Genomic DNA, 12831 nt, shown 5'->3' with positions numbered 1-12831 from the left:
CATCTGTAGCATTAAAAATTTTTTCCACAGACAGATGTTCAACCACGATGAAAAATGCCTGGAATAGGTATCAAAGTATCCTATGTTGATTTCTAACTTTGCAGTTATTGAGTACAAAAGCGTTTGTCCTTCTTAATAAGACCCTGAAACTAATACAAGGCTTATGGCAGGTTGTCAATAATGGTTTAATTGAAGCTAATAGGCTGCAGGCATACTGTACTGTAGATAAGAATCTCAAAATATCAAGAGTGCACTGGGCACACAGACCTAATCTTAACATAACAGTCTCTTCAGTTATTCTGCCATCTCACTGAACGCAAAACTGGGCTACATTTATCTAAATGCACAATTACATCTCATATTAAAGGCCCTGTTTCTCTGACGTTCTCTATTGTTTTCCCAACAGCAGTGACAGGATGTGCTCACCCAAGATTCTCCTTGAAAAGACCCATGAAATGAAATCTATACCCTCGATAGTGTGATACTATAGTACAGGGACAAACTACAGATAAGCCAGTTGACAGCTCTGCAGTTCTAACCCCCTTTGACATTTCAAAAATGCCATCCCCAATCATCCCTTGTCTTAAATTATGTCCCACCACCATAAAGTCATTGCCGCCCTCTAATCTCTACAGGACAGCTGTTTTACATAAGGGAATTATTGTTTAAAAACTGAATTTTTAATATGTGCTGAAAATTTAATATTTGGGCACTAGTAATTAACTACTTAAAATATGCTATTCAAAACATGCAGATAGAACTAAGCTTTGTATGATTATTTCCTAATCTTGGATTATTTAGTAATAGTCCAGCAAGATAAAAGAAAATAAGTGTTGGTGATTAAAAAGCAGAATTAACTAATTGTCAGCCAGTGTGTGTCTTCACCCACACTGGCTGACAACGAGTCAGTGTATGTAGCTGCAAATTTTGTTCAGTCCATATTCAGTAGATGAAATATCAGGAACTTATCAGCCTTTTCCAATACCCCACATAAAACGGACACCATAAGTCACATATCTGTGCTGGATGAAGTAGCCTGTTCACTAAAGAACATTTCCTTGAATATACCTGTTCTGTACTCCACGTTCAATGAATGTCCTTTTAAAAATAAAATGACCTACCCTTTTAATATTAACCCTGGGATTGAGACAAATAACTCCAGAACAGGTTAATGCTGATATCTTTGCTTCCTGTTACAGATCGGAAAATTTGCAGATATATCCAGATTTCCTCTCCTTTAAAAAACTGAAAATTTTAGAAAAGTATCTATCAAGAAACAAAGGTATGTTTCAGCACAGTAATTAAAAGAAATGGTTATTTCCTGGGGAATTTTGTTGGCAGGAAGTGAAAAAACTTGTATAACCCAGGGAAATATCCAAACTGTTGGGAATGTGATTAATCAGCCAACCTATTGCTGGATTTTACAAAGCTAAACCTGCTGAGACACCATATTATACACCACAGTGCTCATGATTGTGTATACACTGTGCACAGGTCCAATGTTGCTTATAAACAAGCACATAGATTTGCCCAAAAAAAAAAAAAAAAAAAATCCAATTCCATAATATTGCCCTTGGACCAATTTGCTGACAGTAATCTTTGAGAGCATTTCTGTCTATTTCTGCTCTACTGCTAAATGAGACATTCTCAAGGCAACAGGCTGGTGGGTTGAATGTATGGGGATGTCAGTTCACATCCACATCTTATACCAGCCATGTCCTCACTCAGTCACTATCACTGTAGAGAAGCCTTTCAGACTAGACCAAGCAGCAATTTGCCCTCAAGAAAATTCTCTGCATGGGCAAAGATATGTCGGCTAGAGGTTGCCATATTATCTTCCTGTCTCTGCCTTTGAAAACATCCACCAACTGCTGAACACCTTTCCACAGATTCAGTTCCAGACGTAAATCAAGCCAGCAGCTGCCCATTAGTACCATATTATCTAATCCACTCAGCTGAAACAAGTTCTGCATTCTTCCTCCTCACCCACATGATCAGAAATCAAATAACTAATCAAAATAAAATAACTAATAGATCACCACTTTATTATCAATTGTTTCATTTATAATCTCAGTACTAAACAGAATCTTTAATTATGTAGCAATTTTCATGTTTGTTTTTTTTTGCTTCAAAGAAAATTATGTTCTCATGATTTACAATTGGAATGGCTATAGCCAACACACACTCAGGTTAAGTGGAGGTATGCAAGAAATGAAAAGCAATGTGAAGGGAGCAATTAGCAATCAAATCACAAAGCATTGCAATCAGCAGAGGACCTGACACAATCAACCACACTCACTAGTTATCATGGGCTGAGCAAGATGTTCAGTGCCACTTCAAGCCACAGCCATTTCATCTGTATTAGAACAACAATCGCATTTGTACATCTTTTTATTCAGTTCAGAACATTACTTATCTTCTTGCTTATTCAGAAAAAGTTGAGAAAATTATCATTAAGTAGGCAGTTCTGTAGTCCTTTCAAGTAGCAGTCTTTTCGGTGAGATGAAGTTACACTGCCCCCTAGTGGCCAAAACGAACAGTAACGCACTCCACAAAACATAACTACCCTATTACATTGTGTTTCAGTCAAAGTTTTCAATACATCCATATCAGCACTGCTGTCACAGAAATCAAATAATTGCTCTTTGCGTGCTGTGCAGTAGTCCAAACTGTCTTGGAGCTGAAAGCAGAGACCCTTGGTGTGGTATTCAGAGCTCATAAAGCAACCTGTGCGAAGTGCAGCTCTCTGCAGTCATGACAACCCCAGGGGACAAAAGTGCTCAAGACACACTTAAGAAGAAATGTCAAGCGTCATAGAGACCAAGGTGGAATGGCATTTATGAAGTGATACTGACTCTTGTCTTCTTGAAGCTTTTGTGCAATTGTATTGATTTAAAAATGTTTAGAATTGTGATTTTAAAAGTATTTACAAACATCTCTATCACTGTAAATGGAATGTTTTTGCGTTACAAATCGGTATTCAAATAAAATGACCAACTTCAATTCTAACTACAATTTTCACATGTTTTTGTTTAGAAATGAAACTATTAAACTGCAGAACTTTTTATTTACTTAATTTACATATCGCATAATCATCTCAGCCAAACTACCTTGATTGAAGTTTTCCCTTTCACCCTGTTAGTTGTGCTTCACTTCCTCTCTCTGGTCAGGTCACCCAGAAAATCTATTATGTATCTGTTTCATTATGCCCTTTGTAATTCATGCCTGTCCAAGTTAGACCATCAGAGATGGAGTGTGTTCATCTTTGGCAGGGTTAACAGTGTCCAGGGTCACTGATTACCTAATTGTTGCTCATTAACTTTAAAGTACCTGTGACCTCTTCCTAACACTGTTCCTTAACAGAATGCCCACATCCAATGTGAACCAGAGAGGCACACATTCTGTGGTAACATTTCAAACACCTGCTGACGTTTGACTCAATAAAACAGTATTAGATCTTAGACCAATAAACAGATACTGACCTAAACATATACAACAATGATGAGTGTGCCATTCACAAGTAGATTTACAGATTCAGATTTAGAGCGATCACCACCTTTCTGACTTGCTAAGGAATTTACAATTTAAGTGTGTCTTTTCTTTCCACTGCTCATTCTGAAAACCTGACCTCTTTATATTTTCTTTCTCCCACATTACTACCACTATTAGTTTTTTTTTTTTTCCCCACAAACATACGGTTGACCAAACTTTGCTGCATACACATCTGAGGATGACAGTTGTCAGTTGTCAGTAAGCATAGAAATTGTTTGAGAGATCAAATTAACATGGGACAGAATAAACAGGCTCAGCTTGAAGCAACGATTTCCCCTTGATACAACCATGGCCATGGAAACCCTGCGATCCAGTCACAACTAAAATTTCAGTGATCTGAAGTTCATTCTACACCAAATGTTTTTCTTACTTCAGGAGAAAAATAATTAATGTGACAATCCACCTAAACACTGCGCGTTGAGCGGATGAGTATTTTCTACCCAGTTGGTCTAGTGCATACAGCCCTGGTTAGGCACTAGCTGTACAAACTGTTGGTTGTGTAATATCAGTAAGGGATTGGTGCACACAATTTCATTGAAGACCAATTGCAGTCTACGGACTACCTCCTTTATTATGTCAAAATAAAAAAAAAAACAGGAAAAAAAAAAAAAGTTTTTTGAAATAAGTGAACATAAAAAAACTATAGCTATAGTTATCCATAGCTGACAATTATCTTTAGCCACCACTTGTGTTTTTGCCAGTAAAGCTCAGCTGCTATGCTCTAATAAAGTACAGTGAATGCACCAACTGTTTGTATGTCTGCAGGGAGCTCCACCTGGTTTGTGTTAGACTCCTAAAGGTCAGGTGCCAAAGGACTGACAATCAGTAGTGATCTCCTTCAACCCTCGGGAAGCCACAGCGACAAAAACATTACTGTAGTTGACTAGTTAGACTGTTTGAAAGAACTACTTGAAGTAGTACTTTGTACCACAGATGTACTGAAACATCAGCTTGTGCAAAATGAAAGTCAAGGCAGAGGCGTTAAAGACAAATGACAGCAGGACAGCTCAGACATCCAATTTTCTGCTTAACTGCATGATGACAGCTCAGCTAAATTAATCAACCAACTGACAAAGAGAAACCGCAAAAAAACCGCTGAACAGCAAGACGATATAAGACAAGTAAGTGAAGCGACACAACAGACCAAACAATCCCGAAGACGACGAGCTGAGCGGAAACACACCGTAGAAGGAAAAACAAAATGGCGCCTACCTCTAAGGCAGAATCTGGTCGAAGTTGTCTTCAAGCGACGAAATCCGCCGTTGCCATGTCAACGATTTACAGCTGACCGTCAGCCCGATCCCGAAGTCAAGAACACAAAGTAAACTCTGGTCTTGATGTAGTTTGATGAGTGTCCGGCTCCCAAACGACAATACAGTCAGTGAGCCACGGCGAGATTAATGTCTCATAAATCCAAATCCTCTGAAGTCCCGCCATCTTTGCTGCTAATTTATCCAGGGATTAATCCGCTGCACCTGGTCAGGTATGCTCAGGAATTAAAATAAATAAATAAAAGAAGGTTTAATGGCCGGCGAGTTTGGACTGGATATCCACATTAACATCTCAGTGTCCTTGGTGAAAACAGAAGTAGTTTATCGGATGAGTGATTAAACACATAAAAACAGGTAAGCCTCCCAAAAGTTCAAGATAATTGAGGTAGCGTCTGTTACCTGGACCTTCATCCATTCAAACTCAATTCAGTTGCGTCATTTCTTCTTCTCTGAGCACACTGCTGCCTCCAGTGGCCGGAGACTGTGTTAATAACCCCGTGGCCCCAACTTTTCAGTCCATTAAAACCAGATTAGATTGGTGCTCCACGGCAAAAAAACAAAACAGACAAACAGTTTTAGGCCCTCACCGCCACCATCACTATATTGTCTTATTTTTCCAGTCTTACGCTGAAATTTCTGATTTGATGAAGACTTGAATTGAAGAAAAATTTTCACCAAGAGTTTAAATCATTTATACAAGATTTTTTTTCCTCCAATCAATAATGCTAAATGATCTTGGCCAACAGCCTGTTAGATGCGAATATTTACTGGTTCCAAAGTTTTTTTTCAAAATGGCAAACTCAATACGCTCAGACCTTTGATGTTGATCAGGAAAAAAAAAAGAACAAAAACAGAAGTTTGAATGTAAGCTCCCTTGTTTCAGTCAATCAATTAATTATCAAACAAATGTCAGGTAATAGTTGATGAATGTATTGGTGAGTTTGTGTGATGGATGAATTTATTAGGTAAAATTATAAAAAGAAAACTTGACTTGCTAGAGATTCCTGAACAAAATTTGCCTTCCAGCCATTTAACCATTTTTGTGGTTGTTGATACCTTGAAAGGTCACTGAGAACATCAACCAACCAGCCATTAAACTGCTCAGTGAAAGAGCTCAAGACTGCATTGTCATTGGTTGATATGCATCGTATCCCATCACCTCTGTTTCGAAATGGTTGTTCGACTTTAATGTAAGTGGCATCAGTTACTCCTCTTAACACTTGAACGAGTGTTCCTTGTCTCTCAGATGTAGGTGGACCGATGAGCCTTGGTGTCTTCTGAAATGAAATTAATCTGTCTAATGAAATAATACAGACCAAAATAATGATGTTAATCTTAGGTTTTGGTGGACCCTGGAGGTCTCTATTTTGGGGAACTATGTTATACAGCCTTCCTGTCAACATTCAAAGCTCAACAAGCTTATCTACTACTGACTGGGTATTTAAGCTTCCAGTAATATAATAACTATTGATATGATGTACATAGTTGGCCTAATAACCTTTGTAAGAGGAGATGAAGAAATTGTAGAAAAGCATTCACAATACACAGTGTATCAAAAATTTTACATACACCCAATTATAAACATGTAACCTTTCACAAGTACAATAAGTTTGACAAAAGAAGAAAAGGGCTTATAATGTGTCATGCCAGTTATTCCTTCTGTACTATGATAATGAAGGCTGAAGGAAGCTTTTTGTTATGATTAAGTCAATGCTTATCCTGGAGAAATTAGGTACAAATGAACTATTTTAGGCACCTGGGTTCCTGTGAGACAAGGATACTAAATAAAATGTGAAACACCGTCCACATGCAGAATTACACATTAAGGAGAATTTGGCGTCGTCGTATTTTTGGCTTTGCCTGTCAAGAAAAGAGAAATAAGCACTACTAAGAAGAGTCCACTGGATTCCCATTACATAAAAAGGGTGCCTGTTTCACCCTGAAAGGATGAGCAGTATGAGTCATCTGGAGACAGATGAAATGTTTATCTGTCCCTCTGAGTTCCTTATCTGATACAGTTGTCTGGTTAAATTCTTGGACATGGATTAGGCAGGAAAATTCACTTTGACAATATTGAGGTAAAGGAGTTTGAAAATGTGAGATGGTTCATGATAATGAGAGACACGTCAAGCTAAATACTGGTTGTTTATTTAAAATTGTAATAGTCAGTTCAGAGCATGAGATTATATATGATAGTGCACGGTGTACTGGCACTGAATATTAACTGAAATTCCTAACCTCATGTAATATTATGTCACATCATACTGTATCATATTGTATCAGGATTATTACAAAGCCATACCACAGTTTGTCAGTTTTATTTGTGAAGGTATGCCCATATTTCATGCATTCCTGCATATCTCAGGTCTGGATATCTCTGGTGTGTGTATCTTTAGGGAAGGCTGAAGGAAGTCAGGTTTTCAGGAATGCTACTTCTCTTGATGAGTGCCAAGGTCACTCTGTTTCTACTATACCTGAGTCTTCATTTTAAGGTGCTTGATAAAAGGAATCTGCCATTGAGCTAAATTCCACTTTGCTCTGGCTGGAGGTCACTTATTTGCAGAGATCTCTTTCTTGACCTCTGAACTTTGACCTTGAATTAACTCTTATTTGACAACTTGATGCATATTAGTAAATGTTAAAAGTAAGTAAAAACAGGGTTTTAAGTAATTTAGCAAATACATTACTTTTGCAGTCAAAGCTACTTAGGTAATCAATGATAAGTTGAGACATGTACAGCACAAGAGCTATATTAAATGTGTGAAATAGTTTGTTAAAAGTGTAGGGTAATTCTGTTAATGCTTGGAAAAATCTGAGCACTCATAAAATATGAGATAAAAGGAAATAAAACTGTCAGGGGACAAAAGCGAGATGATGATAGTTGAAGTGAGAGGTTGATAATTGAAGTGAAATAAATATATAATAAATAATAAAATATCCCATTAAAACTATTTTCTTTCATCAAATTGTTTCACACAAGAACAGTGATATGTGTGGAAAAGAGCCATTGTGCAGTAGGAATACATTCCCACGAAAGCATAAGATTATTATCTGTGATACAATAAACCACCACAATAAGTGACAGATTATACACAAAGGTAGATGATTGCTGTGGATTCCTGCAGACAAAATATGGGAGGAGCATCCATAAATCTGAGCTAACTCATCTCCCGTTTAGTCACTGCTGTGTCACCTGAACTGCTGGATAGGGTGGTGTCTCAGGAGCTACTCCGGAGCTTTCACTCACTCAAGTACATGTGCATAACATGCTGTGCCCCTATACTGCAAATGTGATTAAAAGCTTCTTTGGCTGTGGGCGTAGAGCAACAGTTGCCTTTAAATAAAACTTATACATGTCTTGTTTCTAAAAACATGTGAATTGCATAAATTTAGTGAATAGGCCAGCAGTTGCGCTGGAGACACGATAACACAATGGTCACAATTATAGTTTAGCACATCTCTTATAAGACAATGACGTTGAAATATCAGTTTTAGCACGGACTAAAGGAAGTTTCCTCAACCACCCCCCCCCCCCCGATTTAAAACCTCTTCTTGTTTCCTAAGCCCATCATAAAATGAGCTTCACTGTGATTGGCAGCGAGGACATTAAAGTGTTATTCATTGGCAGTGACTCAGTCCCATCTACCTAGGGGCCTCCCTGCAAGACCACTCATGCTACAACTCACATAGGAACCTCGTAATCCAGACATATCCAGACTTTTACTGAGTTTTGGTTCTGTGGCCCAAATCCTAATGAGAGCCAAAAAGGAAGCTGAGGAGACGCCAGGAGTCACAGTGAATAATTTTGCTGAAGGTAAGGGGCATAAAATTGAAATTTACACTCATATCTGATCGTTAGTGCATTAGTGCTTTGTTGCTTTGTGGGATCATCAGATGGAAGGATTGTGTCTATGAGAGAAAAGTCCTTTTGTTTTCACACAGCTAATATTAATTGTTTGCTTGCCGTGCAGTGTTCTGTAATAGTTTACATCTATCGATTGATTAAATTGGTGCATCATTAGTTTGTGGTAAATATTTTCCTAATAAAACATTTAATTTACTTAGTCTCTTCATTCACTTCTGAATAACTAATTAAAAAGCACATTTCTCTTGGCTACTCAATACACATAATCACACTTAACCTTCTGTGTGCCAACTTTAATGTTTGACTGCCAGCTCTGACGTGCACTCTGCTACACATTTATAGCTTCTGGAGAGTGACAAACTGTCAAAAAAATTCATTAAGAATATCTTTTATCACGCACTGCATTATGAAATTACTGTTGAGGATATTATGTTCTGCAGAGTATGGTACATTATTAATAATGAAGAGGTTTTATGTTTGATGTTTTGTTAACCAACAATGTAAACACAGAAAACATCATGTGTGTTTCGTGTTTTCCCCTGGTAGCGCCACACAGTCTGTGCTTGTGTTTATGTTTCCCCAGTTATGCACCTCAGGCACTTTTGGAGTGAGATTAATGTTTCACAGAAGATTGGACCAAACTCACTGTATTCTTTCACTGAACTCTTTGACCACAGAACATTAGTTCATTAATTTAACATTTTATTGCTTCTGTGCTAGTGATGGGGTGGTCATTGACTCTTACCGCTACTGTTAAACTGGTGATGAAAGTCCATAATACTCAACAATGTGCGTGCAATTTCTACTGTCACCAGCGGAAGATACCTTTTCGGGGGCAACTTAATGCTTTTCTTAGATACATCAAATGTGCCATCTGGCCAGAAATCAAATCCTGAAACCTCCTGCTTAAGGCATTAAGGCATAGTATGCCCATATGGTATGCAATCTAACCATTCAGCCACTACAGCACCCTCAGACAAACATACTCGCTTGATTTTCTTACATTAAGGTATAGTTTCCCAACATGTTTACTTTAATTCATATGTGTTATCAAAAAATGGAGGCAAAAGTGAATAGGCAAGATTAAAGTTCTGCTTAATAGTGTTGGTCTGTTGCCAGGGATTCAAAAATACTCAGATCATACGATCTGCAACACATCTGGCTATTAAAGCTAAGAGACAAAAATAACCAGTAACCTTGCAGTGATAGTATTGGATCATAATCATGACAGAAAATGCGTTTGATAGAACAGACTGCAAAACAATGCAGACATGGCCTCAGTGTCCTGCAGAGCAGATCTTATCTCAGATGTTACTGATTTATTTCCAGAAAGTGTTGGTTCAGTTCTTAAAGGCTTTTATACAATGTCACATGAATATAAAAATAGCACAGTCATTTTTACAACAGCTTTGTCAATCCAGGTGCATTGCAGAGAGAATAACCTTTCAACTATGTTTCACTTCACTGTCAACTGTCAAGATCTGGGTGAGTGAGCGTACAACGTGAGAAAATGCAGTTTTCTTGTTATTTAAATCCCCTCCAGAGTCAGAATCAAGGGTTGCTGTCTTTGAACAGAAGACTGCGCTGCCATCTCATGGCACATAAGAGAACAGTCATTCCTGCATTCCCTTTTTGTTCACATTATTGCCTTTGGGCAAGCAGTGATTGTTGTCGAAGTTGCCAACTCTCCCAGTGCCCCAGCACTTGTACCCTCTCAACATGAAAGCCTCCCGTCTGCAGAGTAGCTTTTTTTCCCACTACCTATTAAAACTCACACTTCCCTGTATGAAATCACATTGTACTGAGCAAATAGGGATCACTGTAACTATCTTTGACAACATCTAGAAAAATAGCAAATAGGTAAAACATAAATAATTGCATCATGCAGTTGCTGTACTGGAGGGAATTCATGCAGACAAAGGCACCACCATTGTTTTTTCTTCACAGTAGAAAGTAACTTGCTCCTTCCTAGTTCACGTCTTCTACTCTGCTGTTCATATTAATATTCCACTGTAGCCATGAAGTTTGTCTTCCCAACTGCTGGGTAAAAAAATCTGCATTATAATTCTTCCTACACATGCGCCTGAAAGAAAGAAAAATAAGTAGAGTTCATTCCTTCAGGCTAAACTGAGTATTTCTCTGGAGCCAGTCTCAATCAAAGACATCACAGTCTGCGTAAATAAGTGATAGTGGGGTCACAATGCCTCATCACTCAAGTTTTATTCAGAAAAATATACTCCTACAGGAATTCTTAGGGCATCTGTTGTTTACCTTGCTGCCTACGTATTCATATGAAATGGAGAAATCGAAAAAATATCATATTCATGATGTCTCGACTTCAGGTTTATCTTTGTTTATTATTCTTTTGGTGGCTGCTCATGTCTGGGAAAACACTTTATGGTACTCATTTGCAAAAAAAAAAAAATATATATATATATGGACAAATTTAAAATTGACCTGAAAAATATGAAACAGAGAAGAACAAATCCAGATATAAAAACAAATAGTTATGTAGTTTTGTGTAACTCTGAATGGACTGGATAGTATGAAATTATTAATTCATTATTGATTTTAACTTCCCCATTTTTGTGTCAGCAGACTGACAAGTAACCATTAGTTAATGAACAGCGAATGACCAATATAGACCACTTCCATAAATCTTCCCCTTCATCAGTGAGAACCAGCTTTCCAGAGCAGCAGGACTCACAGCTAGTTAATAGTCTAACTGCTGGGGGCAGTGTGTCTTCAGTTTGATCCTTTTTTCCACTGCACTCACCACGTCTGATTTAGTCATTGCACCTTGCTTGCATCAGACTACTTCCTTATAGTTTTCCCTTGACAAAGTGTGACAGTGATGAGTGTGACATGTTCCTCAGAAGGTGCACTTAAGTGGCTTTGGATGTTGTCTGTATGTGGGTTACAGACATGTGCCTTCCTGATATCAAAGTGAATGAATGAATTACTGAACTAAATGTCAATGTGCGGAGAAAAGAGCAAATGAGGGGCCTTTACCCTCACCAGAGCTCAACTATGAAAAGTCAGAGTGACGATGAAAGTGTTTTTTGTTTTTGGGATGGGAACAGAAAATTAACTTATTATCACAATCACTATAGGTTTTTGATTAATGGTTTGTATTGAGCAGTGTAGCTGCACAACATGTTTGAATGCTACAACATATTGCATTTTGATCCTAATTGTGATGTTAACACCATTGTGTGTACAACAGAAGCATTTCCCCAAAACGATATGGAGCTGACATTTATATTTTGTCCTGATTGTAAGGCAAGTTGTCATTTCATGTACAGTCTGCAGTCAGAGTAGCCACACCCTAATACATACACTCCTTTATGGTCCTTCTTACTCTAAATTGGACCATAATTTATTAGCCTTATGTTGTATTGAACAAGACTATGAACCATTAGGAAAGCCTTGACTGAGCTAATAAATCATGTCAGAAGTAGGGCTAGGATTGTATTGACTTTGATACAATCTGACTGCTTCTTGCAGTCAGTGGAGTGGTTTACTGATGGTCAGTAGATAAATGAAAGTTTAAGGTGCTTCACCTTCAGTTTCACTTTTCAGACCAGGGCGTCAATGTCCACTTTCATTTAGAGTCTGTGTTTTCAATATGAAGCAAAACATCTATTCAAAATAGTTAGAAATAAATGAAATCAGCAGCAGTTGTGTCAGAGGAGTCCTTGGGCAAACTGAGGCTGAAAGGCATGCTTCCATACACTACGTTGTTTATGTGCAATAACACCAGTTCAGGATTAAGATCATCATAAGGGTAAGCTCATTAATTGAAATAATACATTTTTTTTCTAAATTATAAATCTGAATGTGTTTTTTTTTTGTCTCTTGCTCAACTTAAAAACAAATCAGCAATCAATGAAATAGCATACAAACCTAAAAACCGTAACTTTTAAAATTCCCTATATTACTTACATATCCGTAAAACAAAATGGATTGGAAATATGTCTAAAAGCCAAACCCCCGTAACGATTATTCATTTTATGAAGGGTTAAAGTAACCTTAAATATGTTATGTTACTTTCACTTCATAGGCACAGGGACCCAGCAGAAACAAATACCCCTCTTGCCCTTCATGTGCCTTCCTTTCCTGCCCTCCTTCTTCCTCCCCCAG

The sequence above is a fragment of the Echeneis naucrates genome, chromosome 10, assembly GCF_900963305.1.
Source record: "Echeneis naucrates chromosome 10, fEcheNa1.1, whole genome shotgun sequence".
Taxonomy (NCBI): Eukaryota; Metazoa; Chordata; class Actinopteri; order Carangiformes; family Echeneidae; genus Echeneis; species Echeneis naucrates.
This window is presented reverse-complemented; position numbering follows the sequence as displayed.